Below are 27,012 nucleotides of genomic sequence, written 5' to 3'. Positions count from 1 at the left end.
ACATTGATTCTGTGACAGAGTTGGGGAAATAACAAAACAGGTAAAACAGCATCATGTGGGTCTCTTTTAAGACACACAAAAAAATATGTCTTTTAGTACCTATTTGAAGCAGGTTTTGCTTTTATTGAGCAACTCTGCAATCCACTCTTCTTTTTTTGTCAGAAAGAGAGGTCAGGAAAACTCATGTTGTGTTTTAAGAAGTTGGATCCAAATTCCTGGATGGATTCTCCTCAGAAAACTGTACTGACAAGAAAGGACACTAATGACCTTTACATAGTGATAAAATGAACTGAATTACTTTATCCTTTCTTCTGTAAATAGGATGTGATTTTGGGGATCACTCTTGAGAAGAGAGTAACTCCACCAAGCTGAATATCCCTGTTAAGGAGGAGGACCTGAAATTCCACAGCAGGCAAAGGAAATTCCTTGCCAGGGAGGATCTTGGTTTGTGGCTCCAGGTGTGACAAGGGACCTCAGGGCTTCCCTTGGGCTTGGCTCAGGGTGGCTGATGCCTGCACAGCTCCCCAGCACGGCTCTCCACATCTGCCCACAGCCGTGTGTCTGATTTTCCATCTCTTCCACCCTTGGGAATGCAGCCATTTATCCTCCTGCTGCAGGAGGCTCCGTGGCTCTTCCCTCCTGGGGAAGGAGCCCCAGACACAGCCCCAGCCCCACACGCTCCCCCTGGCCACCCCACCCTACCCCACCCCACAATTTCTCCATCGTCTTTGTGCCCCTCCCTTCAGCTCTGCTCCTCTTTCATCTCCCGTTTCGCCTCCCTCATGGGCTACCTTTGATTTTCAAATGCTCATATTCCAGTCCCTCCTTCTCTGGTGGAAACTTTAACAAATGCACCAACATCTGCTACAGTTAGTCATCACACTTAATGTACAGGATATTCCAGCTGGCTTCACTCTCCTTTTATTATGTATTGGAAAGAGGTTTCATCTGTGCTCCTCTGGCTTGGCCAGACACACACCCAGACTCACCTCCACGTGGTGTGGACACAGCTGGGCTACCACGGGGTGTCCCTTGGCCACCTGCCCATGGCTTCCCCCAGTAGAGCACCCCACCCGCTCTCCCGTTGCCCAGTGTTTGGGTTGTCACGTCCTTCTTTGAGATGTGATGTCCCATGAAGGCAGCCAGAGTTTGAGCAGTGATAGAGAGAGAGACATCCACTGTTCAAGCAATTCCTGGTGGCTGGAGATGGCACCAGCCTGCATGGCAAGAGCTCCTGGCTTGGGGTTGAGTGTTGTGGAAGTTTGTGATGCCTGCAGGCTTTCCAGGCAAATCATTGAAAGCTCATGTTAGCAGGAAATCCATCTCTTCCCTAATCTGAGGGCAGAACAATGACCCTCCATCCCTGACCCAGGGAAGATGCTCTGTGTCTTCACAAAAGACACCTGATATGGAAGGAACCCCCAGTCCAAAGGCCTCATTTCATAGAAAAAATGAGCAAGAATCACCTCAGACACCATCACAGGGACTTTATCCACAGCAGACTGAGGACACAAAAGCTGCATAACTACATTGTCAGGAGCTGGGGCTGCCTGGAGCATCAGGCAGATGAGGGCAGCTGGGAAGAGAGAAGAAAAAATAAATACCTTTAATTAAAAAAAAAAAAAAAAAAAAAAAGAAGAAAGAATTTATAAAAAATCTGGTGTTTGGGTTAAAAAAACCCAAAACATGTGCTCCCCCTTTTTCTTCCAGCAAGTGTTCACCAGTTTTCTTACAGCACCGTGGTTAAGCACTGGCAGCCATGGAATGCTGAGTGAATTTTGTTCAGAAAAATACTTTTCTAAAGGAAGTTCCCCCAAGAGAAGAGCAGAAAGCAAAAATTAAAACACGAGAAGGCACTGAGGATTTAAAAAGACCTCAAGGTGCACATCCTGACGTGGGGGCCTGGCTGGAGAAGAAGCAACTGCAGGGTGTTTGAATGACATCGGTCCCATCAGGTGTGCGCTGAAGAAAAAACACAACAGCAACACACTGAGGCCATGAACACCCCAAAACGGGGCTTGCAGCTGACTTCTCACACGATTTCTGTCCTTGGGAGTTTCCAGCTAATTCCCTGTGCGAGACGAGCGGTTTATTTGCTTTCCTAGATAAATATGGGCCCACGTCATGCACTTGTTCCCCCGACAACACTTTACAAAAGGAGCATTTTTCTCGGGTGTTTGATCGTCCTTAGGAAAGAAATAGCAGATGGTTAACACAGTTGTCGGCTTTCTCTAATTGTAGGTGAAATCCCCGGGTCAGGAGGATTTCCAGCTGCTAATGGATTTTCCTCATTTTGGTGTGAAATCAGTAAGCGTAGAAACTGCGCTGCCAAACTCCTCTCTGTGCCTCGGTTTGGGGTCTCTAAATGTTATCCTGGGTAAATAAAAGCTGTGCTTTTCAGTAGATTTGATGGCAAATCTGTATCTTCCTGCTAAAAAACATTTCTCAGTCATATTTCTTTTCATTGCTCAAGAATTTCCCATCTCCTTCAGAGACCAGCAGGTTATATATTCTTCCCTGTGAGGGTGGGGAGGCCCTGGCACAGGATGCCCAAAGAAGCTGTGGCTGCCCCTGGATCCCTGGAAGTGTCCAAGGCCAGGCTGGACAGGGCTTGGAGCAACCTGGGATCGTGGAAGGTGTCCCTGCCATGGCAGGTGTGGAATGAGATGGGATATAAGGTCCTTTCCAACACAATCCATTCTGGGATTCCATAATAAAATCAAAGACAAGGGTGATGTAAAAGCAGCATCTTTAGTTACCAGATACAATTAAACCTGCTGAAAATGAGCAAACAAGAGACAGACTCATGGAATTGTTAAGGCTGGAAAAAACCTTTGGGTTAATCAAGTTCAGCCATCGGTGCAGCACCACCCCCATGTTCACAATTAAACCCTGTCCTCAAGTGCCACATCCACATGTGTTTTGAACACTTCCAGGGACAGTGACTGCAACACTGCCCGGTCTCTTTTAATGTTTTACAACCCTTTCCATGACAATTTTTTTCCTAATAGCCAATCTAAACTTCCCCTGGCACAACTTGAGGCCGTTTCCCCTTGTCGTGTCCCTGTTCCCTGGGAGCAGAGCCCGACCTACCCCCGGCTGTCCCCTCCTGGCAGAGCCAGAAGATCCCCCTGAGCCTCCTTTTCCCCAGGCTAAAACATGTGGTAGGGTCCCTGTGAGGTCTGGGCTCACATCCTGCATCTGTCCTGGGATTTGGGGTGCAATGGAGGGGTACAAAGGAGGAATTTCTTGGCTGAGCTCAGACTGACATGTGCAGAACAGAGCTGGAAGGAATCCAATTTCTTTATTCCAGAAGACTGAGACTGTGGGACAACAAAATGATGGAGCTTATCTATGTGATCGATGAGAAAGAAATCCAAGTGGAATCCATTTAAGGTTGAGCTTGGTACTTCCCACTTGAAATATTGACAATAGGTGGAGGAGTCATTCCATTTAGAGAGAGTGACATCATCGCAAATGGAGCTTGGGATGCTCTCCATAAATTTCTCTGCTTGCTGCAGGTGACAGACTTCTAGGAAATGGAGAGTGTTCAGGGAAGCCATAAATAAGTCCTGCACTGCTATAACTAAAAAGTTTGACATGAAAAAATATAAAAGGATCCAGAGAATAATCACTGGGAAATGGCTGATTTACCCATGAAGAATTCTAGACACTCCTTCAAAAGATTAAAAAGTATTTGAAACATGTCATGGCAAAGATCTTCCAACAGATTGAAATTCAAAGGTGAGAATAATTTCCATGTGCTAAAAAGATATGGGAAAATAAAGAGAATTCCACCAGAAGAAAGATTTATCTGTTCCTGAACTCATCTGTACTAAGAACATTGTCTGACACTTGAAATTTGGTCAGTGTTCGTCAATCATCCAATTTATTTTGGAAAATTCAGGATATTATTAATTCAAGTGTGCTGTAGTAGTGCCTCAGGTGTCTTGATGTGCTTCACTCAATTTCCTGCTTCAATTTGGTGCTGGAATATGAGAATAAATGCAAGGAGAGTTTTATTTTTACTTCATAGCACACTTGAAAACAGGTTGCTGACTTAATGCTGTGTAGCCAAAATGGATCTATTTTTTAGTAACAATCTTAATATGCTTAGTCTATATCACTACCTAAAGTCTGATGGTAGAGTAAATCACAAGAAAATGAAGATTTCCAATTGCTTTTTTAAAAATAGGAAGCTGATTAAACGCATGACAAGTGTTGGTGTGACTATGCCATTACACAGGTTGAATTTAGCCTTGCTCCCCTATAAAAAGAAACATTAAATCTTGCATACAAGGAAGCCGTGCTTATTTAAAAATATAAAAAGATTGCAAAACCTAGCACTGTGGTGTGAATTTCTTCTTTTAGTAAAAACAACCCAGTGAGGTCTGAGAGAGTGACAAACCCACACAGGTTTGGACCAGATGACCTCTAGAAGTGCCTCCCAACCCAAACCATTCTGTTCCAAGTTTGGAATAGTCATTTGCTGGTGTAAATCAGCTGCTGATCTGCACCAGCTCCTGCCTCCTCCCTGCACTGCCATTGTCTGCATGGACACGCTGTAATTTAAGCCAGCATGTTACTGTAATTAAAAAAATACACAAATGACAGAATTTGACTCAAACCCCACCATCCTTCATGGTTTACATTTCCTACAGAGGGAGTTAACTGGTAAGATGTACATGTTTATTGGTTTCCTTCTTTGTGCTTTTACAAGTATTTTTCTCTTTGATGATCTAAACCATATGTCGAGGTACTTTGGAGGATTATTTTATCAGTTTCTCTGCAGAATGAGAGAAATACCAGGGCAGAGCCCATAGGTTTGCACACATCCAGGCCACTAAATCATCCCTCGTTCCTGAGCAGCCCAGCTGCCATATTGATAAATAGTCCATGTCACATTAATTTAATTCTGAATCACTCTGAGACATCGTTTTGTTACAAATATAAATTTTGTGGTGTAATGGAATGTGTTAAGCCTTTAACAAATGAACATTTAATGGCCGCTCATGAAAAAACATAAATAATCAGGAATAAAATTAGCAGCGTTGGTAATGAGTGGATGGAGCAGCGTGGCCTGGCTCTGGGAGCTGGGATAGGTGGGAGCAACATCCATGTTTGCTCCTTCTCCTTGGAAGTTTTGGCAGGGATGTAAATGCCTGAACTTGACATACAAAGTCCTTTTAGCAAACTAAAAAATAATCTGCTACGCCATTTTCGGTAATAACTGAAAATACCTGTCCTTCCCTTGATTCCTCTCTACCTTTATAATACTGTACATATTGTTCTATATCATATTATTATGCATTATTATACTTTCCAATATATTCTATTATATTATTGCATTATTATTATTGTATTATGACTTAGCGATGTGGTTTACTGGTGGGCTTGGCTGGGCTGGGTTAATTGTTGGACTTAACGACCTTGGAGGGCTCTTCCAACTTAGATGATTCTATGACTCTACATTTCCATGCTGCTTTTCAATTATTCCCTTCCACTGAACCCCGCCAATGTCCCATAGTCAGAAAGAAATTAATAATCTCATTTTATATATATAAATACATATAGGTATTTACTCTCTTTTTTACTGAGTAACCTATAGAAATTTTTAAAATTGAATAATTATTATTTTTTATTGAATTCTTGCAGCCAGTACCTGTTAGAGGCAACAGTTTCCAGCTGCTCCAGCTTTCCTGGATTTATCCACACACCATCTTTTGGGGATGCCACAACCTCAGCGTGCAGGAATGGGGATCCATTGGTCCCTGGGTCAACTCCAGGGCAAGATGTTAAGCACAAAGGTGTTGCCTGATTAGTGGCAGTCACTGGAAAGAAGTTTTAGCATCTGTGACTGTAGGCAGTGTGTGGAATTTAGCCAAAAGGCCCTCTTTAAATATCAAAAAAGTATCCCTAAAATTGCAAGCCTTCGGAGACCACGGCGCTGCACAAAGTGCCAAGAAAAACAACACATAGTGCATAAATCTGGAACAATCACTTACTCCAGCCAGGAAGGGACCCAACGACAAAACACTTACCTAAATGCTTTTTATTTGCATTAACATTTATTCAGGAATGATCTGAAAGCCTCAGTCACTTTGTATTTATGTGAAGGGTTCCTGCACAGCTCCTGGATGGAAATTCCCATCTCTGGGATGGTGGGGTTGATCAGACTCATCACTTATGGGGACAGGAAAAAGGGACAAAAAGGGGGACATTAAACCACCCCTTCGTTTCTCTGCTACTTCCCTTCCCACCAGGGCTGGCAATTTGCATGTGGCTGAATCCGTTCCCTGGCCTTAAACCCAAACATCGGAATGCAGAGGGGACCCCTCCTGGTTTTGAATTCAAAATTATTAAAATTCACATGTGTTTGAGTTGGAAATCACCCCAGTTCTAATTCCAGCCTCTGTTTGTTTGGTACCATCCTCCTCTGCACTGTCCTGGCCAGAAAGGTGATCCTGGTCCTGGTCCTGTTGAATGCCCCCAGTTCCTGCTCTGCGTTTTCCTCACTGGAAGCATGGGATGGTGATATGTTCTCAAGCTCCTCTGTAAATCAGCGAATCTCTCTCCCAAGGATTTGCTCACGATTTGAAAATCTGACTTGAAACAATCCCCTTTCCCCCAGGGCACCATATGCAACTTCAATATATTGGTGGCGAAGGAAAATATGCTGTGCTTGGCGTTTACAATTCCCACTCTACTTTACCAGACAGGTGTTTCTGAGGAACAGCTCATCTGGCAAGGAGAAGGAGGGTCACTGGGTTGGGGATTATTTTTTCCTCCCTCATATTTTCATTAAGGGAGCAGGCTTGCAAAAAGTTGGTGGAAGGAATTTTCCTGGGGAATGCTGTCCCCCCATGTGAATGGAGGGTCAGGAGAAGATGGAAATGCTTGCTTAGAAAGGGCCCAGCTAAAATCCCTGATTTTGTATGAAACAGCTCTCTCATTATCACAGGTCACCAGTGAACCTGGCTCCAGTGAACACCAGGATCTTGCCCTTCCCCTGAGAAGCAGCCATTTCTTGAGCTTTTCTCCAGGATGAGCAACAACTTTACTGGTCCTGAAACTTGTGACTTGCATTCCCTGTCAGCCAGCCAGCAATTTCTTCCTTAGAGAGGAAAAAAGAAGAAGAAAAGAAGTAGAAGAAAAAAATTCAGTTAAACTAAATGAATCCTGTTCTGAGAGCTAAATATGGTCAGGACATCTGTGACCTCCCCCGACTTCACCCTGGCTGAGCGAGGACAATAGCTGCCATGTGCCACCCTTTGTTGTTGAGCCTGGAAAAGATTCCCAATCCCAGAATAACACGCGCGTGCACCCATGCACGTAGGCACACGCACAAACACACACCAGCACTGCTAGAGCTTGTGTTTCTCACCCAACAGGGAAGAGCTGGCAGCGGGGCAGCGATGGAGGGATGAAAGAGCCCCCCCTTTGCTCCATAAAACCCGTGTGTACACCAGGGGTTTCCTTTCGTCTACAGATGTCCATTCCTAGTGTTACAAGGTGCAAATTCCGAGGTTGGGCAGGCGCTGGGAGCTGTGTTCTCGTGTTGAAATGCCGGTATGTGGTCCGCGTGCCTCTGATCTCCAGAGTTTCCTAGCATGACATCTTTCATCATCATCATCAAGCCGGAGGACGCGGATACATGTGGCCACCAGATTCTCTTCCAGTGGGAAGACGGGTCGCATCCTTCACCTCCCTTCTTTCCCCCATCCTTTAAAGCTGCTCTTTCCCGACTTTGCGGGATACCTGGGCTCACAGCACCGAGCCAAAAACTCCTCTGTTAAGGGCTGGAAGGAGGTGGTTGGGGCCAGCACAGCTCTCACCTCTCCCAGCTCCTTTGAAGGGGATGGGCGAGGGTCTCCCCGCCATCCCCTGCTGCTCGGCTCGGCTCAGCTTGCCCCACGTCAGGAAACGGTGGCCTTTTCCTTGGTTTCTTTGGAAGGAAGTGGTTAACTCTTCCTTCACCACCCCATGATGGGATTCATTTGCAAATACCCTCTTCAATCAAGAGGCAGACACCACAGAGATGGTTTGTGTGGGAGGGAGCCAGGCTCGCTGGGAAGAGCGGCCGTGACCGCCCGCAGCGAGGGCCCCCTACCACGGGCACTCCCTGCTAAAGCCATCTCGGCCACCCCACTGCTCCTGGTCCCACAGGTGCAGGGGTCCCTGTGTGGGAGATCTCCCTCCAGGGCTATCACTTGCGTTCAGGGGATGTTTCTCATCCACATCAAAGTGAAAGCTGCAGCAAGCGTGCGTCAAGTCAGCTTTGGCAGGACTTGTGGCCCTCCCTTTATTTTTTTTTTTTTTTCCCCCTTCCTTTTTCTTGTTGCTGCTCAGCCCTGCAGAATGTAATTAGAAAATGAGCCATTTATAAAACAAATGTTTCCGGGAGAAACTCCCCTGAACACCCGTGTCATAAAATTATTGAACACAGCGTCTGAGAGCGTTCAGGATCCAAAATTTCCTCGGGGCTCACCCTTATCCATTATTCTGTCACTGCTTCAGCTGGGCGGTGACATTTTACTGGCGGCACCCTGTTCCCCTCCAAAAGAATTCGGTCTTTTGGCTGCTCTGCTCAACCCTTGGTGTCCTCCTCCATCTGCTAAAACCATGGTGGGGATGCAATGAGCCTGGGACTGCCTGGTTTATCTCTCCCTCCCCTTCCCAGCACATCCAAAGGGACAGAGGGGCATGATGTTCCCCCCAGTCCCATATAATGGTGGCATTTCAAGGGCTGAGCAAAGCCCAAAGTGTGACTTTCCCAGCTGGGATGTCCTCTGCTTTTAAAAATGCACATGGCTTTTGCTGAAGGAAAACACTCTGGGCTGGAACGTCCCATATTTCACCCTCCACCGGGACCGGTTTTGCCCAACGCCTCAGTTCCCACCGGAGCACCATATAACTCGCCAGAATTTCCAACACATTCTACAAAGTGCTTTGAGATCCCTGCCAGCTCCCTCTCTGGTCCTCTGGCGCAGGCCAAGAGGCAGATATTAATCTTAACAGCTATATGCTGGCCGGGCCCTGGTTGCCTAAGAGATTCTCCTTGAATTTATTTATTTGGATTTATTCAAAAGAGCATAAAAAGGAACACTCCTCCCAGACTCCAGGCTCACCAGCCATAAATTACAAAAACAACTACAATGAAACCACCCACAGCACCTCCCGCCCCTGACACGACTGTTTTCCTCCAACACCCGTCTCTGCAGCGTCCAGATTCCCTGCAAGCCTCAGCATTCCTGTCTGGAGATGTTGACTGCAGGTGGCCCAAGAATTGGTGTCCTTACTCCTTCTTCAGAGCTGCTTATGTGAGAAGTGGAAGAAGCTGTTGATGTGATATCCAGAGGATAGGATGATTCCCCAGCACTTTCAGAAGTCCCCACGGACAAAGCCAGAGGGAATTCATGTGGGACAGGGTTGGTCAGAGACTTCAAGAGATCCAATCCCTGCAGGTCTTCTCATCCACCAGTCTGTCCAGACACATGGCTAAATAACTTGCTCTTGAAAACCTCCAGTGATGGAGTTTCCACCTCCTCCCACACCAGGAATCCTGGTTCTCGCCCTTGGAAAATGTTTTCCAAAGTCTGACCTTGGTCACCCTTGCCCTTAGCCTAATCACTTTATCTCCTGGCCCCAGCAAACACAGGGAAACTGCTTCCTATCTCCCATGCAGTGGGGAAATCCAAAATATTTGAAGGCTGTTATCATATTTTCCCTCAGTTTTCTAGACTAAACAACCCCAAATTTCTCGGTGTCTCCTCACAGGTCATGTTTTCTAGAGCTCTGTTCCCCTTTGTTCTTCCCCTCTGGATCCTCTCCAAGGATTCTGCATCTTTTCTCAAGTGTGGTGCCAAAAGCTGGATTCAATATCCAGCCGAGGTCTTCCTGGAGCTGTGTGGAGCAGATGGATAACTTTGCATGTCTTCCTGCAAGCCTGATGTGTGTTTTGCTCACAAAAGGCACTGCTGGCTCCTCTTCAGCCCATGATACCCTACGCCCTCCTTCAGTGCACCCCAGCCCCAGACAGGGTCTGTTCTTATCAGCAGGGTCCTCTCTGATTGAAGGGTTTTTGGCTCTTTTTGCTGCTTGTGCTGAGCTTTGGCACTTCCAGCAATGTGGGAGCAATCCCTGGAAGTTTGAGTGTTCCAGGGCCATGCTGCTGCTGAGGGAGGGAAGACAGCCTTTAAGCACAATGTCATGGATTCCCATCAAACATTCCTTGGAGCAGCCTGGTTCAGTGGAAGGTGTCCCTGCCCATGGCAGGGGGTTGGAACAAGATAATCTTAAGGTCCCATCTAACTCAAACCAGTTTTTTGCTTCAAAACCCGAAAAGCTTTGGTCCAAGAGGGTGAGAATTCTCCCAGGCCTCGTTTCCTTCCCTGGTGCAGTTGTACCCACATCCTAGAGAGATGCAATGGATGCTATGCTGGCTTGATTTTTGAGGCTGTGCTCATCCCATTCATGTTTTCCATGCCATGCCAACACATCTTAAGGACTACCTTCAGATGTGGAGACCCCTTGGATTCTGTCTGTTCTTCCCTTCAGGCCTGTCCCGGCCTGAGACAGCTGTGAAGGAGGAGTGGTGGGATGGCCACCATTGGGTGGGAGCCCTGATCCCGAGGCCCAGATGCCCAGGGAAGTTCCCAGCTGGAACCAGGGCACAAGATGAAGTTCAAGCACTTGCTGTGCTATGCTGGACTCCCCCACACGTAGGGATCAAGCTGAAGGTGTCACACGGTGCATCAACTGTATGTGGTCTGGAAAATTGTGGAAGCACAAAATCTTTTTGGTTGGAAAATACCTGAAGATCATCAAGTCCAACCCACTAGCTGATAAAAACAAGTCCACTTGGGCTGAAAGGAGCATCAGGAGGTCCCTAATCCGACCTCTGAGCTCAACACAGACTTTTATCCAGTCACTGTTAAAAACTTCCAAGGATGGAGACTGCACAGCCTCCTTGGGTCACTCATTCCGGTGGTTGACCCTCCTCATCTTGAGAAAGGTTCTTCTGTGTATCCAGAAATTATATTTGTAGATCACAGTGTATTTCTCTGTGCGACTTATTCAGACCTCAAACCTAGAAACAGGCCTAAATGAATCCTAAGACCTCAGTTTTATCTCTGCTGACCCTTCTGCTGCCACATTTATCCAGAGCAGAGGCACAGAGTGGGATTTAGTGGCAGGTGGGGATGTGCATGGTGCAGTGGGATCCAAGTCACCAGGAGAGCAGAAGGATGAAGCAGAGAGAGGGCACTGAAGGGAGCAGGTGTGCCCATTCTGTCACAGTGGGGTCTGGCCCTGGAGGGGCTCTTTGGAATCTGGGGCCCTGAGCAACTTGATCAAGTCCATGGCACCCTTGACCATGGTAGGGGGATTGTAACAAGGTGATCCTTATGGTCCCCTCCAAGCCAAACCGTTCTGTGATTCCATAATTTTGTTGCAATTTTGAAAAATAAGCAGTCTTAAACAGAGATTCAGGCTGAAGTGGAAGCTGCAGGTGGAGTAACACCATTCCAGAGATGTTGGACTCATCCCAAGCCCCAGGAGCTAGGGTCAGAAAAATCAGAATTAAATTGCAATGGGAAAGAAATCCAAACCAGTCCAGGGTGTGCTCATTCAGGATATTCTTTCTTTACACTCTGCCCTACAGTCAAGAAATAATGACGCAGTTATAATTCTAGCATGGTTGTATTTGTAGCCCTTGATTAGATTCAACTAATTAGATTCAACAAAGATTTTTCTTTCTCTCTTCTGTTTTCCTTTATGCTCTAAGTTACAGTGTCATTTTGGGTGGATGAAGGCTGCCAAACAGTTAACAAACCAACCAGCAAATTCTCATAAAGATCAGCTTATTCTGCTGTGTGCTGTTCCCAGAGCTCTGGGGAGGTGGAGCAGGGTAGGAACAACCTCCACCTTTCTGACAGCATTGTTTAAATCCCCTGGATTTTTGTCTGGGTTTAATGATGGACCCAGGAAGCTAATAGCTTTTTTTTTTTTTTTTTTTTTTTTTTTTTGTACCAGAATCCAAGGAGTTTAAGGCTGGAAATCCCAGCCCCACCAGATCTAAATACAGCAATCACCTGATCCTGTCCAACCAAGGTGTCACCTTGGTGAAATTAAAAGGCAAAACATGGTCCATAACATAGAAAATAAGGTGGTACTGTCTCAAGACAGCCTTTTAAGCAAGTGTGGCTGCACTTTTTATTCAAGAGAAAAGCAAAGATCAGGAGAAAATAAAAAGTGTTTTGCATGATCAAAGACATCTGGAAGATTTAGAAGAAAATCCAGCAAGCTGCTGCAATTGATAAAAAAAGATTAGTGCAGAGCAATTTTCTTGGAGATAGCCAGGAAACAGCAGAATACCAGAGACAGAGAAAGGGATCCACCCTGAGGTGTCCTGTCCACATCCATGACTGACTCCAACAAATCTGAGAATATCCTGAGCTGGAAGGGACTCACAAGGAGCATGAGTCTGACTCATGGCCCTGCACAGGACATCCCACCACATGTCTGAGAGCCTTGTCCAAACACTCCTTGAATTCACAGGGGCTGTGACCATTCCCTGGGGAGTCTGTTCCAGGGTCCTGCACTCTCTGGTCCAAATCTGATGAAAGCTGCACCAGGACAGAGTCCAAACCCAAACACAAAGGAAAATCAGGAGACCCCTTGGAAGTCAGAGTGTAGCTCATTGCACTGAATGTCACAGCAACAGATCCATGATTCAGAATGGGTAGTCATCAATGCAAGATGAACTAATTATGGGAGTCAGAAATAAGTTGAAGTGATATAAATTGAGGTTTTTGGTTTCACTGAAAGGTGCAATGGCCACAAGGTTTCAACTGACAGCTCAGAGGAAGAAATGTTAGATTTCCTAAAAGGCCAGTTGAGGTTTTGGAGGATGGAGTCCACCAAGACCTCCAGAAGTAGAGAGGGGCTGAAAGGATGAAGTGAGCAAGGACAGAAATGGAAGAAAAGCCATATTTGCCAAGGAAATTCCAGAAGCAGTGATGGCAACAGCAGCACTGGCTCCAGCTTCCTCAGCTACTTCTTTAAGGTGGGAAAGGAGGAAAAGGGGGTAAAATGTTCTTAGAAGAAGGGAAGGCTTGGCAGTGATGGGGATGTGGACTCCTCACCTGCAACTCCCTGAAACTGTGACATTCACTCATATCATAGCATTTTTTAATTGCTAATTTTCTGGTCTTAATAGCAAAATGTTGAGTCTTGAAAGTGATCTCAAGCTTCATACCTTATTTGAGAAATGTTTTTAAACAAGCACTGAAATTCTCAGTCACATGATTCCAATAACTGAGCTATAAGGGTAGGCATTGAGAAATCTCTGATTCCCCTGGATCATAAGGCACCTTAGGATCAGGTTAATAAAGGAGGAATGCATTTAGGTGCTGGCTCAAGGACAAAACTCATTCATATTTGTGGATGTGGATGTTGTGGCTGCCCCATCCCTGGAAGTGTTCAATGCCAGGCTGGATGGGCTTGGAGCAATGTGGGATAGTGGAAGGTGTCCCTGCCTGTGCAGGGGGTGGGGCTGGATGAGCTTGAAGATCCCTTCCAACCTGAACCATTCTGGGATTCTGTGATTCCATGAACATGTCCACACCCAGCTTTGCTCCAAATGCAGGGGCAGGGGGTTGGCAGTCCCTAAACAACAGTGGGAAGGAAGAGATGAAGCTGGCATGGATTAACTGAGCTGCTTTTCCCAGAAAGAGCAGCAAGGGGGGATTCTCAGCCAGGACCAGCCACAGAGGGACGCGGGGTCCTCCCTGGATGTGAGGGTGAATGCAAACAAGAGACGTCACACATTCCTCTGTGCATCCCTCACCTACAGCTGGGCCTGAGGAGGTGGCCAGCTCACTGCAGAAGGGAAGGGTGTGTTTGTACAGCATCCCAGCTTCCATGTGGGCCAAACCAGAGCCAAACTACCGTTTGATTAATCAAGCCTTCGATCCAGCTCCCTGCCTCCCTCCACGTGCAAGGAGCACGATCCGAACAGCACGCACTGCTGGCCTTCAAGGGCTGGCTGAGGCAGCTCCTGATAGCGCTGTTTATACAGCTTCCCGAAGGAAACAATGTGGATTTTATTAAATGATCCCATTAGTGTTTCTCCATGCTGTCATTGCAGACTTCAAACGATGATTTATGTTGGCTCCTAGGTCTTTGTCCTCGCACCGAGAGCGGCATCCAAGGACAAAGTGTTCCGGGACGGGGCGGTGGGAGCCCCGCTGCTCCGGCTGCGTGGCTGAGCCAGGCTCTGAGCCCCCTGTGCCACATGCCAGGCCACAAAGGGGACCCCTGGCCAGCCAAGGACAGTGACACGAGGCACACGGACACCCGGGACCATCCTTCGTGGTGTCCATCTCCCACACGGATGGTTTAAAGGGAGACAGGCACAGCCCATGGAGACCCAGCCACAGGCAAGTTTTTTATGCTATTTGAAGTGGGACAGATCCTTTTATCCCAGCAAAAGTGTTTGTCACCTGCTGGTTCTTACCCCTAAGAATTACATTTATACTGCCAGGCTGGTTTTCTGCCTATTTTTGCCGTTATTCCACCTCATCATTCCCTGATTCTATCCCCCAAACCAATTTTGCCTGTTTTGCATGCACGCTGGTTTTCACCTCAGGAGTGAAGCAAATAATCCACTCAGTGAAGAAAAGACAGCTGAGGAGAGGAGGACTGTCCCTTTTGGGACACAAAAGCCACAGACATCCACACTTGGACAAAGCAAGCTGTGGCAATGCCAGGAGTGACTGTGCAGTCAGTATGGATGGAGCCAGGAGTACATTCCCCAGGGAATCCTTCACATGAGCCTTGAGAGGTGTCAGAAATGCAAAGCCCTTTTTGGGTGAAAAGGACTTCTTTTCAGAGTCCTCCCCTGTGTTGCCCTGGGTTTGTGCTGAGGTTGTGGGAATGAGGCAATCCTGAGATGTATCTTCCCATACTAAAAAAGTCCAAGGTTTTTGCTGGCAGGCACCACTCAAAGCTCACCTTGAAGACCCACCAGATGCCTTGGTCACTTGCTCTCTCTGCCAAATGGGCAGAGCGCTCATGCTCTGGGTCTGGGGGGCTCAGAAAAACACATCCAGCAACTCCATGGCCCAGTGAGCTGCTGAAAAATCAGGCAAGAAGGTCTGAAGCTGCTTTTCATGCACATGGGATGGCTGAGTGAGCCTGCTCCTCACCCTCCTGTTTAAACACAACCTCTGCCCTCAGCTGCAGCGAGAGTATTTCACTCTGTGGGAGTCTCCCAGGGAAGATCTTCCTCTTTGGGAAACTGCAGTTGAAGAGGCTATTTTGAAGAGGTTCAAACCTCCTCTCTCTCACCCATGTGAGGTCACTGTGATCACTGTAAAACAGAGCTTTCAAGTTTTCGGAGCCTAGCCTGTGACTTTCCCACTGTTTTTGTCAGCACCTGCACACACCAAATGTTTCTGTGCCTAAAACAGCACTACTGAGAGCTGCAGAGTGATATTGTAGAGAGGATTTGGAGAGAGCCTGTGCAGGATAGCAAAAGTGAAGCTCAGTTTCTAGAATATTTTTGGTTTAAAAATCATCACATGCTGAAAGCAAAAGTCAGAATTAAACAAAAAAAAAAAAAAAAAAAAAAAAAAAAACAAAAAACAAAACTGCATCTTATCATCCACACATAAGTCTAAGATCCTGCAGCATCAAGAAACTTTCCTTGCCCAGCTTTAGAAAGATCACTTCTGTGAGATAAAACCCTTCTTGTGCTTCTTGTTTCTTCTTTATGTCTTCATTTCTTTTTTAAAAATTCTTCTTAGGTCTTCAGTTTATTAAGCCATCGTCTATCCAGACAGGATTTGACATCCATAGCACTGCTACAAACCTTGGACCAAACTCCAGGAGCTTGTGGCAATGCCCAGAGCAGCTCTCCAGGGACTGGCTCACAAGGACTGGGGCAGGGCTGTCACCCTGCAGAGTGTCACCTTCCAGAGGACAGGCACTAGCACACAGCTGCTCTGCTTCCCTCCGTGTGGCCACTCAGTGGGTGAAGAGTTTCTTCTTCTGGCAGCAGTAACAAGAAAACAGAACAGCCTTGCCTTTTATTCAGGATGAGGGATGCTGAGTCTGGATTTCAGGAGCACTTAAAAGACTACCAAGCCAGCACACTTCCTGCCTCTCCAGTGGGAAAGGGTGGAATGAAAGCCCAAGTCTCAGGTGTCCACATGGACATGCCCAAGCAGGGACAAATCACAGAATCCCAGAATGGTTTAGGTGGGAAGGAACCTTAAAAATTCACCTCATTCCACCATCTCCCGCTATTCCAGGGTTCTCCAAGCTCCTTCCAACCTGGGCTTGGACACTTCCAGGGATCCAGGGGCAGCCACAGCTTCTCTGGGCAAACTCTTCCAAGAGCTGTATCCAAAAAGGTCACAGAGGTGTCTGCATGCACTTTGCAGGTGAATCCCTCACCTGGGCAAGGAGGTGACTCTTGCAGGGAAATGTTTCCCCAAAGGCACCAGAAACACCGCCTATGTTACTACAGCCTAGAGAAACCCGTAAAACTGTGACAACAGAGCTGAAGGGAAGAATATTTCGGGAAGGGAATCATCTGGGCAGACTGGGAAACGCTTTGAAAGGGGATGGGGCGGGGCAGGAAGAACATTCCTTCCTCGCTACAAACGCCCCGAGCCGCTCGGGCAGCATCCGCCGGGGCCGGCAGCGCTGCTGCTGCTGATGCTGCGCGGTGCTCATCCCAGCAGCTGATCCCAGAGCACCGCCATGGATGGAGAGCCATGAGGTGCCCGGAAAGAGGCAGCCTGAGCCCCAGATGCTCCGGCTGCAGATGGCCACCCGTGTCGGGCGCAGGTGGCCGCAGGCAGCGGGGTCAGCTCGCCCTGTGGCCACCGCCGGGCTGCGCGCACGGAGGAGGGAGAGGGGAGCGCGGTGCTGCAGTGTCGGAATCGGCGCTGTTGATGATTCCGAGATTGTAAAAGTCTCTGTCTCTCAGCCCCCTGCCAAAGCAGAAGCCATAATTGGCCTGTGCTGGTTTCCAGGTTGTTTATTCTGTTGATCTCTCACATGTTCTGCTGCCCTGCCCAGCTCTGTCCTGCAGGGCAGCGTGTGGGGCTCTGCCCTCAGTGGGATGTGACAAACATTAAATATCAGAAACTCCCTGGGCTGCATTTACAATAACGTGCCAATATCTGTCACCTACGTTGGACAGTGTGTCCCCAGCCTGAACCAACAGAAAAATGCCAACACCACAGTGACACATGGAGGGCATGAAGAAGGAGAAAAAGGACAAGGCACACCCAATTTCCTCCATCCTGTCCCCTTTGGACCCCTCATCTAGAACCCTAAAATTTTACTTTTCCACCCGTGCCACACTTAATTATTACTGATATCAAACACTCAGAGCTGGTAATTCACCCTGTAAGATTGAAAACTCTTTTCCATGGACAGGGATCACAGCCAGTGTCTCTGGGGGCTCTGTCCAGGGGGTTCCTGACCCCTGCCAGGGTCCCAGACCTGCCAGGGCAGCCAGAGGGAAGCCCTGGATTCCCACACTGCAGGGCTGTGTTTTGCAGCTCCATGTGGTGCTCTCTTCCCTCGGAAGATGGGGAGAACTGCAGTTGCTTTGTGCTTTCAGCTCCAACAGGGCTTTATAGCCCCTTCCCCACCTGGCCGAGGGGCACAGAGGATCAGCCTCAGAGCAGGGCTCCTTTCCACCACCCTGTTGCTCATCTCCCTGTCTCTGCATCTGCTTTGCCACACTGTTTAGTTAATTTGTCTGTTCTTCCCCAAATTTCTGAATTATTGTCAAAACCGGGGCTTGTGGATACATGGAAGTGAAGAATTAAACCCCTCTTCTGCATCTCAGGCTGACAAAGCCATACTTGGGATGTCAAGGCCAACCCAAATGACCAGATGAGAACAGGAACTGCTGAGCCAGCCCCTGGCTCCCCCTTAAGCAGCACAACCCCCTACACTGACTTCTGCAGACACCCAAAAGAGGGGACCAGTCCTGCTCCCCCACTGCTGCATGTAATGCCACCAAAATTGGCATCAGGATAGACCCCATCCTGCAGTGGGTTGTCTTATTATTTACAAAGAGCTGGCTCTTCCTTTTGATAATTATCAGCCACCCTTTGAAGTTATTTGTCTCCACAGATGTTTGCTGCTGCCTGGAGGCATGTTACTGTCCCAAGTTGCTGAGGACACCCATGAAGAGTCATGGTAGGGAAGGAAGCTCACTGTCTCCTCCCTGGCACTAAACCACATGGGAATGGTCTCTGCTCCTTCCTAAACGGGGACAAAACTGCCAAGTGCCAACAGAGTTTGTGTCCTGCAGGAACAATATTGAGTGAGTTCTTCTTGTTGAGAAAGCATTAATGTCCTGAGCCCCAGGAGACCCTGAGGGGACAAAAAAGCCTGATTGCAGCAGGGATGGGACCAGGGTTTCATGGATCAACACCACCTGGGGCTGAGCTGGGTCCAGCATCCCCAGAGCTCAGTCTTTCCCACATCTGGAAAAAGGCACTGCAGAAGATGCACTGCTGTCAGTGGGGATGCAGGCAGAGCATAGCTCACTCTTGGCAGGCAACAGGTAAGGAGCAGCATTTCTCCTTTTATTTTCTCATCTTGATCAGAAAGGAAGATTTTTGGAGCTGGTGGGAGAGGAGTGATAGTTTAAATCAACAGTTTGCTGTCAGCACTGCAGAAGCCTGCTCTGCACGTTACCTGGTAAACAAACCGTGCTCTGAGAAAGAAAGGCCTGTTTATAAAAGCTGCTCTTGACATTTGCCTCCTCAAACATAGCAAAACATGTGCTAGGAATAGATGCTTGAATGATCGAGTCTGTTTTGAGTCTCCTCTCTTCAACAACCAAGGAAATCCCTATGTACAAACATTTAAACTGGAACATCTGGAGCACAGTAATTTTATCTTGAAGATCCACATCAAACAAACCTGCAGCTCAGCCAGAGAAGATCTACAAATAATTCCCCAAGGAGACCCCAGTCTTACAACTCGGGTACCAGGAGACCTCACATTTGAAAGAAAGATAATTCAGCATCTCTCTACCCACACCTGACAAGTTTTCCTTAAGAGGGCATTAGCATGAAATTATCGCTCTTAGTCAAACCCAAAGTAAAAGAGATTTGTCCCAGTTATCTGGGGCAGGCCATGAAATACCTGCTTGTAAATTTACAGCCCAGAAAACCCCATGCATCATTTGCAGGCAGAACTTTACCCGAGAAGTCTCACTTTGGTTGCACTTTTTCTGTGCAGCTGAACTGCTAAAATAAGCACCCAGCCATATATAGCGCAGTACGTTGGCACTCACAGCGGTGGGGAACGACTGGATTCAATTTTCCATGGAAGATGACAATTAAAATTGCTTTCTTTGGTATATCCCATCCTTTCTGTTGTTTTTTCTGTTCCCTCCAAGCACAGAGTAAATTTAGGACTCCGAGCTCCTTTTTCTTCAAAATCTCACTTCCAGTTTCCATCTTATTAAAGACATGACTTAACTTTAATGTGTGTAACATAAACGGCATCGTAAAGAGGAAGAATTAAAACAGCATGGGAACATTGGTGGTTTCAAGAGGGGGGGAAATGGCACAGCTTCTTTCCTTTTGGGTTGTTGTTTATCCAGTGGATAAACCTCGGCGTTCTCGCTTCTACCGAATACTTCGCCTCGCCTTGCAATAATTGAGAATTCCACGTTCTGCAAAGTTGTTACATTATATCCACAAATAATCCATCTTGTCAAGTCCATCTCGTCCGTCGAAGATAAAGTTGGAGCTGAGTCGCTGCAGACATCTGGAGAAGGTTCATTACTTGTAATTGCGAGCCCCTCTGTTAATGCACCCCATGAGAAAGGAGCTGACAGGCTGCATATTTCTGCAAACTGTTCCCAGAAAGAACCAATTTCCTGACTTCCATGTGGTGTCAATAATATAGGCATGAGATGGAGCAGTGCTTATGAAATATTAAATCTGCTTACAGGACCCAGCTATAAGCAAATTCAGACCACCTGGGAGATGGAGGTTTGCACTGGGTATGTGGAGTTTGGCACTCACCTGGTACATGAGATGGGCTCTAATGTGCACATTTTGGCTTGTTTACCACAAAACTTCCTGACAGTAGTGCACGGGGAAGGGAGAACAAAGAAATGTGTTTTACCCCCTCTACCCTCATAGAGGGGGTAAAACACATTTCTGCACGTTTAGGACTCAAACCTTTCAAATCACTGACATTATTAAATTTACTATCACATGCAGCCAGAGATCTTATTATTCATCAGCAAAAAAAAAGACTGATATTTCATGGCTTTTGAGTTAGATCATTTTGGTTCATGCCAATGAAAACAAAGCATTAGTGTTTTGATGTTTTAATATAATGATTTAATTCTCTCATTGATATTAGAATCCAGAAACACAACAAACACGAAGACCCCTTCAAAATCCTTGAGTCAGAGCAAAGGCTCTTAAATCACTTCAGCAGTCTGACCTCCTGTTTCACAGAGTGTATTTTATGCCAGGGACTTGGAGAAGAAGGGGTCCTTCCCAAACGTGCAGCATGACAGTGCTAACCTGCCTTCTGCGAGCTCGCCTCTGTAAATTGAAAACCATCTGGGCTCTTTTTGCTGGCAAAAGCAGCAGCTCCTTGACCTCAGAGCAGAGCCGTCAACTTGAGCTGCAAACGGAGCCTTTTCAACAATTCATCCCCAATTTTCTACCCTCTGGGCACGGCTACCCAGGAGGAAACCCAGCGCCCCTGGGCTGGGAGCAGACATGGAGATATGGGCAAGGGGACAAAGACATTTTAATGGCATTAGTCCACCACCTATGTTTCACTCCCCAGTGTTCAAGGCTGGGGATGACAAGTGGTCTCCATTTTCTCCAGCGGGAAATAAAAGACAGTTTTTCTCCAAGGAAGATGAAGGGAAGAAGCAGAGCAGGAACAAGCTTTCACCACAGCAACAGGAAGATGCCAGCAAGCCTAATGGGGGCCATTTTGCTCTGTGCTACAATAGAAAATCATAAAATCTTAAGATCGTAATGGTGGAATGATTTGGGTTGGAAGGATCATCTCGTTCCAACCCCTTACCATGGGCAGGGACACCTTCCACTAGACCGGGTGCTCCAAGCCCCACCCAACTGTCCTTGGACACTTCCAGAGATCCAGGGGCAGCCACAGCATCTCTGGGCAACCTGTGCCAGTGCCTCCCCACCCTCAAAAGGAAGAATTTCTTCCTAAAATCTAATCTAACCCTGCCCTCTCTCAGTACGAAGACAAAAATATGTGTAAGACATTACATGGGACTTACTACAAACACATCCCAGGAGGAGAAGCTCTCTGAGATGATGGGGACAGGCCCCAGAGGTGGTGGAAGATGGGAAATGCATGTGGTGCTGCAGGCCAAGAGATGGGACATGCAGGACCAGACCAGGTTGGCATCTTTGCACCAGCCTCGCCACATCCACCCCATTCCTGGGAGGCCACAGCGAGCATCCCTTTCCTGATGCTCCTCATGCTCCTCTGCTGGGGCACAGCACAGGACACAGAGGTGTGGGTGCACATCAGCCTTCCCATCTATTCATTTCATGTGTGAGGGAAGGGGCTCTTTTTGGGCTGCAGCCAGGATCTGTCAGCGGGACGTGACGTACAGCGCTGTGGGACAGCCCTGCTCCCTGTGCTCCCCTCACACAGCAGGAATGTCTCTTGTTTTCTCTCCTCCAGACCATGTCAGAGCTGAGAGCATCCAGCCGGGATGGCTCAAGGCACAGGGAAATCAGGCAGCTGCCCAAAGCAGCCAGGGCCTCCCTGCCTGTGCTGGAGTGCTGCACCACCCCTGGGTGCTGCCACTGAGGGAGGGCTGGGAATGAGCATCCATCACTTCCTGCATCAGCAGCCACCAGGGAAGACACAAAGATCTTCTCCCACTCCCCTTCCTCATCCTGACTCTCCTCCTGAAGACCAACAGGCATAGATTGAGAAGCTCTGAGCTGGATTTGTCCCTTGCCACACTGCTTAGACTTAAAGGTCTCGTGCTGCATGGGGGATTTTTGGGGTTTTCTCCCATGTCCATGTCCTTCATCCCCCATCCACAGGTCATTTCTGGATGTAAATCATAGAATGTGTTTGTGATGATCAAGGCTAAAATCTCTCCCATATCACACAGCCTGAGCCCAGGGTTGGACCCTATACTTGGCTGGGTACAGCTGGGATAGACAGAGCTGGGCTGAGCTGGTCCAAGACCTTGTCCAGCCCCTTCTTCTGGCTGTGCACAGGAACAGGCACAGGTGAGGCTTTGTTGGTCCCCTGGGCTCAAGGTGATACTGGAGTGAGCACCTGCAGCTTTGTAATCATGGGGATGCTCTTCTTGCTTGCCTCATCCCTGGGTTTCCATGGAAATTCCACTGACATCACCCAGCACCTGCAGAAGATGGCACTTGCTGGGATTTATCCACTGAGGTCTCCACTTTTTCTACATTGACTATCTCAATCCAAATGACCAAAGTGTTCCCCAAAACTGGATTTGTTTCCATAATTGCCTTCACCTTCTTGCCACCACATTTTCCCAGCAGGACACAGATGATTCTCCCAGCCCTGGGCTGCCCAGAAGGGTTGTCTCTGCCCAGGCCTCAAAACCAAAGACTTCTGCTCCAAATTCCATTTGAGGTGGTGATGCCTCCTACAAAGCAGAGTTTTATCTGCTGAGGAGCAGCATTGGTGCCTGAAGTCTGGAATGGGTGCAACATATTCATGGAAACAGTCTGTCCCAGCCTGTATCAAGCCAAAGGTAGAAAACACAGGAGCATGGCTTTGACTCATTTTGGAGTTTTTAAAATCAAAATATATACAAGCAGAATTGCTTTTACCCACCAGGGAAGCTCTGCATGATGTCTGTTACCTTCTGCATACGTGCAATGCCTGTCTCCCATCTCCTGCTGGTCACTGAAGAACCTGAGCCTGTGACTCTCACATGTCCAAAAGGAGATTCAGCATTTGCATCTCATTGCAGGTGTCACGCTTTGTTAACATCTAATATTTCATGCTTCTCATGCAATGGGTGACAAGAAGACTTAAAATAAATAAGCATGATTTAAAAATGCTGATAAAATAAACAAGAAAGGTCCCTTATGTTCCTCAAAATAAAATAAAATAAAATAAAATAATAATAATAGTTCTGTTTTAATTAAAGGTGGAATCTGTTGCTCCTGAGAGGAAAGATTAATAGCTGGAATAAAGAGTGTTCAGCCCAGCTGTTTCTACTATGAGGCCGTATTTCATTCCCCCTGAAGGTCCTTCATGTTTCCACAGACAATTGTCCTTGCACAGCCCAATAAATTCCATCACCTCAGCTGGCCAAACAACCACCATGCTTAGGTGGGGTCTGACCAGCTTCCAGGATAGCAACCAGCTTTGGGAGCTTCATTTTGCACCTCCTCCTTCTCCCAGTGAATCCCCAACACCCCCAATAACTATGGGTCCATAACTATGGATCATTTCCTGGCCAGCACGGGGCTAATGTTTGCATTAGCCAGGAGGAGCTGCTCTGTCTGTCTGTCTCAGCCTCAGCAATGAGACCCTAAATGCCTCCATTCTGGCCCAGTCCTTCCTGGTGCTGAGCATAAAAAGTTGTGCAGACAAAACCAGGGAGGGAATCTCGCCAGCCATTTATCACCTCAGCAACAAGAGCTTGGTAGCAGGCTGTTATCTGTAGCAGAAAGCAGCAGCAGAAAGGAGACACCAGCTCACCAGCCCCAGGTCATGCCCCTGGCGGGTGTCCTTACCAGTTATCAGTGTCTGCAGCTCTCCAGGAGCTCAGGGATGCTCCTCACCACCTGCAGATCATCTTACCATCCACCCAAAACCACGGCCAGCCGTGTGCTCCTGCCCACCAGCATGTGCCAAGGCACAGGATGGGATTCTTGGGGAGGTGTCCTCTGCAGGGCCAGGAGTTGGACTTGGTGATGCTCGTGGGTCCTTTCCAAGCCAGGTTTTTTGTGATTCTAAGGCTTTGGCCAGCCCAGGTTTCAGCCACCTTTCTGATCCATGCTGATTTACCCCAAAACAGATCTTCCCTCTGTGCACCCTCCCAGTGCAAGGAATATGTTGCATCAACCCCAGCCCCCCTGCTTGTGTCTGATGGATCATGGTGACCTTTTCAACATATTTCTTGGAGTATTATAGAACATTTTCTGACAAAAAAAAAAAAAAAAAAAAAAAAAAAACACCAAAAAACAAAACAACAAACCAGCCCAAACCAAAGAAATCTGGGTAATGATGGCCTTTTGTTCCAGCTTATCCTGCATCAAACTCCATAGATGGCAACTCTGAACATTTCCCAGACCTTCATAGTAGAGCTTGGAACTGTCTCTCTGATTTATTGGTTTGTTTCATGACACATGCATTTCTCCTATATAATCCCAGTGTTTTGCTTATAAGCCATATTATAACTGTGAATCAATCTTCTTTATTTGAACATCTAGGACAGATTCACACATCATTTCGCCATTAACTAGGATAGACTCAGCCTTGCAGATCTTTCAGGTTTCAAGCCTGGCTGTGTTGTTTCAGTTCTTTGCTGCTGCTTATGTTTTGTGGAAAAAAAAATTAAATAACCAGACTTTGGGACTTTCTGTTGCGGCTTGAAGAAGAACACAGGTTGTTTCATCACTGCTTGTGAGACATGTGTTACCCGGCTCATTAATTCACAACAGTTCTTGTTTTCTCTGCCTTTTTCATGCTGATGTGATACATTTGTGAAGTCCAGGGTTGTACTGCAAGTGATTAATGCTGCAGTAAAGTCTAATAAACTGAGATTCCAACAAAAAAGTGTGAAAAATGTAATCTCTAAAGTTCTGAAAGCTCACATATGACAAAACCCATAAATCACCCCAGAAGCAGTCATTATGGTGAGTTACTAACTAGATTATACAGCTGCATTTGTCATAATTTCCCATTACGTAGAGAATAAACCTATCAGGCTGATTTATGGCAGAGGGCTCCACAATATGGGAACTGGGACCTGTGCTGTTCTGTGGAAAACGATGAGAAATGTTGTGTCTACTCAAGTGCTGAATGGAAAAGGAAGGAGGGGAGATAACTGTTATTTGAAGGCACTGATTCAGGGACAAAGACTTCAGAGAGGAGTTGTTTACAGGAAGAGTATCCACCAACCTGTCCCAACACCACTAGCAGCATCAGAATGTGCTCTGGGGGGAAGAGAAGAGATAGGAGGTCTTTTGAGGGGACCAAAGTCAGTCATGGGAAAATCATAGAATCCTGGAATGGTTTGGGTTGGAAGGAACCTTAAAAACCATCTTGTTCCAGCCCCTGAGATGGGCTAGGACAAACTGAACAGCTGAATGCCTGGCTATTCAGGGGATACTCAAGGTTTTCGATTCCATGTCTGTGCATCTACCTTGGAGCAGCTGGGTCTGTTGGGAGCAGACGGCATCCACCTGACCTCAGACCACAGAAAAAAGATGGGCAGATGTGGGACTCAGCAAGGCAATGGACATTGTGGAGTTGTGTTTTTATGTTTTATTGTGTTCTCATTCCGTAATGTTCATTCCCATTTACCCCTCCATATTCCCTTTGGTTTCTCCCTGAGTTTTCCCACCTTCCCTCATGTGTCTATCAACCCCAAAACTGCTTAGTCCCCTTCCAGGTGCCTTGTCCATCACTTGGCGTCCCATCCCATCTATCTGGAAGCTTCCACAAAGGGTGTTGGGTGATTGGACGAGGACCTGGGGTCCCTCCCCTGTCTCTCCCTAACTGGTTACCCCAAATGTCTATCCCCGAGAGAGCCACACCTTTACCTTCCCTTACTGGCTGGTTGGGTTTCCCCTCCCTCCCTATAAAGGTTACTGATTTGCTGCACCCCTTTGCTCTCTCTTGCTGGAGCTGTTTCAGTGTGCTTGGCTTCTGGGGGTTTCCCTCAGAGCCAGAATAAACTTGGATTTATCCCCAAGAGAGAGTCGCCTCCTCATTGCCGCCGGGATCAGCCTTTGAACCCACACAGGCACTCCCTCAGGCCTGCAAGGGTCTAGCGGGGGGTGCCTCTTGCTGCCCGTCCACCCCTGGTGGAGCGAGCCAGGGCTGGTCAGTGGCCATCTGCAGCTGAGTGGGGACGGAGCGCGGCAGGACATCCCTGCACAGCAGTGCTCTGACAAGAGCAGCAGCGGCCTCCTCTCAGTGGCCTCCTTGGTGCAGCAGCTGCTGAAGACCACGGCGGCTGCAGAGATGCTTTTTGCTCTGCAATCCCTTTGTACTCAAAGGCCATGCTGGGCATTTCACCTGGGCTGGAAGGCCTGGCTGGGCAGGGAGCAGGCAAGAAGCACTGCTGTTGTCACCTGCATGTGTTCACTGGGGACACAATGAAGATTCTGTTCATCCCAGACACTGCCCAGGACCTTGGAACTGCAAATCTCAACTTGTTGGACATGCAGGAGACACTCTGTTGGCAGAGGGAGTTGCCCACAGGGAAATTGTTGCCTGCAGGTGTCCGATAATGGGAAGATTTACAAGAGATCTTAGAGGGGCTGGATCTAGGAAGAGTTGAGCAGGAAAAACAGAGCGGCCCTTGCCCACTCCAGTTGTAGAAAAAACAGTGCCATCCCAACAGAATCTCTGGTGCTTTCATAGATAACACTATTGATTATAATCAGCAGGATTGATGATGTTTGTTTTTCCTTGACAAGAGTTTGGGGGGCTTCTGCCTGCTTTGTGAAGGGAGCCCCTGGGCCCATTCCCTCCCACAGGGGCTGCACTTGGTGGGTGCCGGGGCTTTCTTTGCTGGGCCCACTCGGAGCCCCTGAGCTGGGCTGGGGACCAAGGGCGAGGCTGGCCCGGCTGTGATGCCTCTGGCACGTGTGACATCATGGGGAGCGTGTCACAGTGGGGGCAGCTGGAAAAGGCCCCTGCAGGTGACGCTGGCCCAGCACAGCCTGGGCAAGCAGTGAGTGCACACGTGGCGGGGCTGGGCTGGGCTGGGCCAGGGCA

Source organism: Lonchura striata, chromosome 6, assembly GCF_046129695.1.
Source record: "Lonchura striata isolate bLonStr1 chromosome 6, bLonStr1.mat, whole genome shotgun sequence".
In the NCBI taxonomy this organism is placed as follows: Eukaryota; Metazoa; Chordata; class Aves; order Passeriformes; family Estrildidae; genus Lonchura; species Lonchura striata.
The sequence above is the reverse complement of the archived record's forward strand: the minus strand, read 5'-3'. Positions refer to the sequence as shown.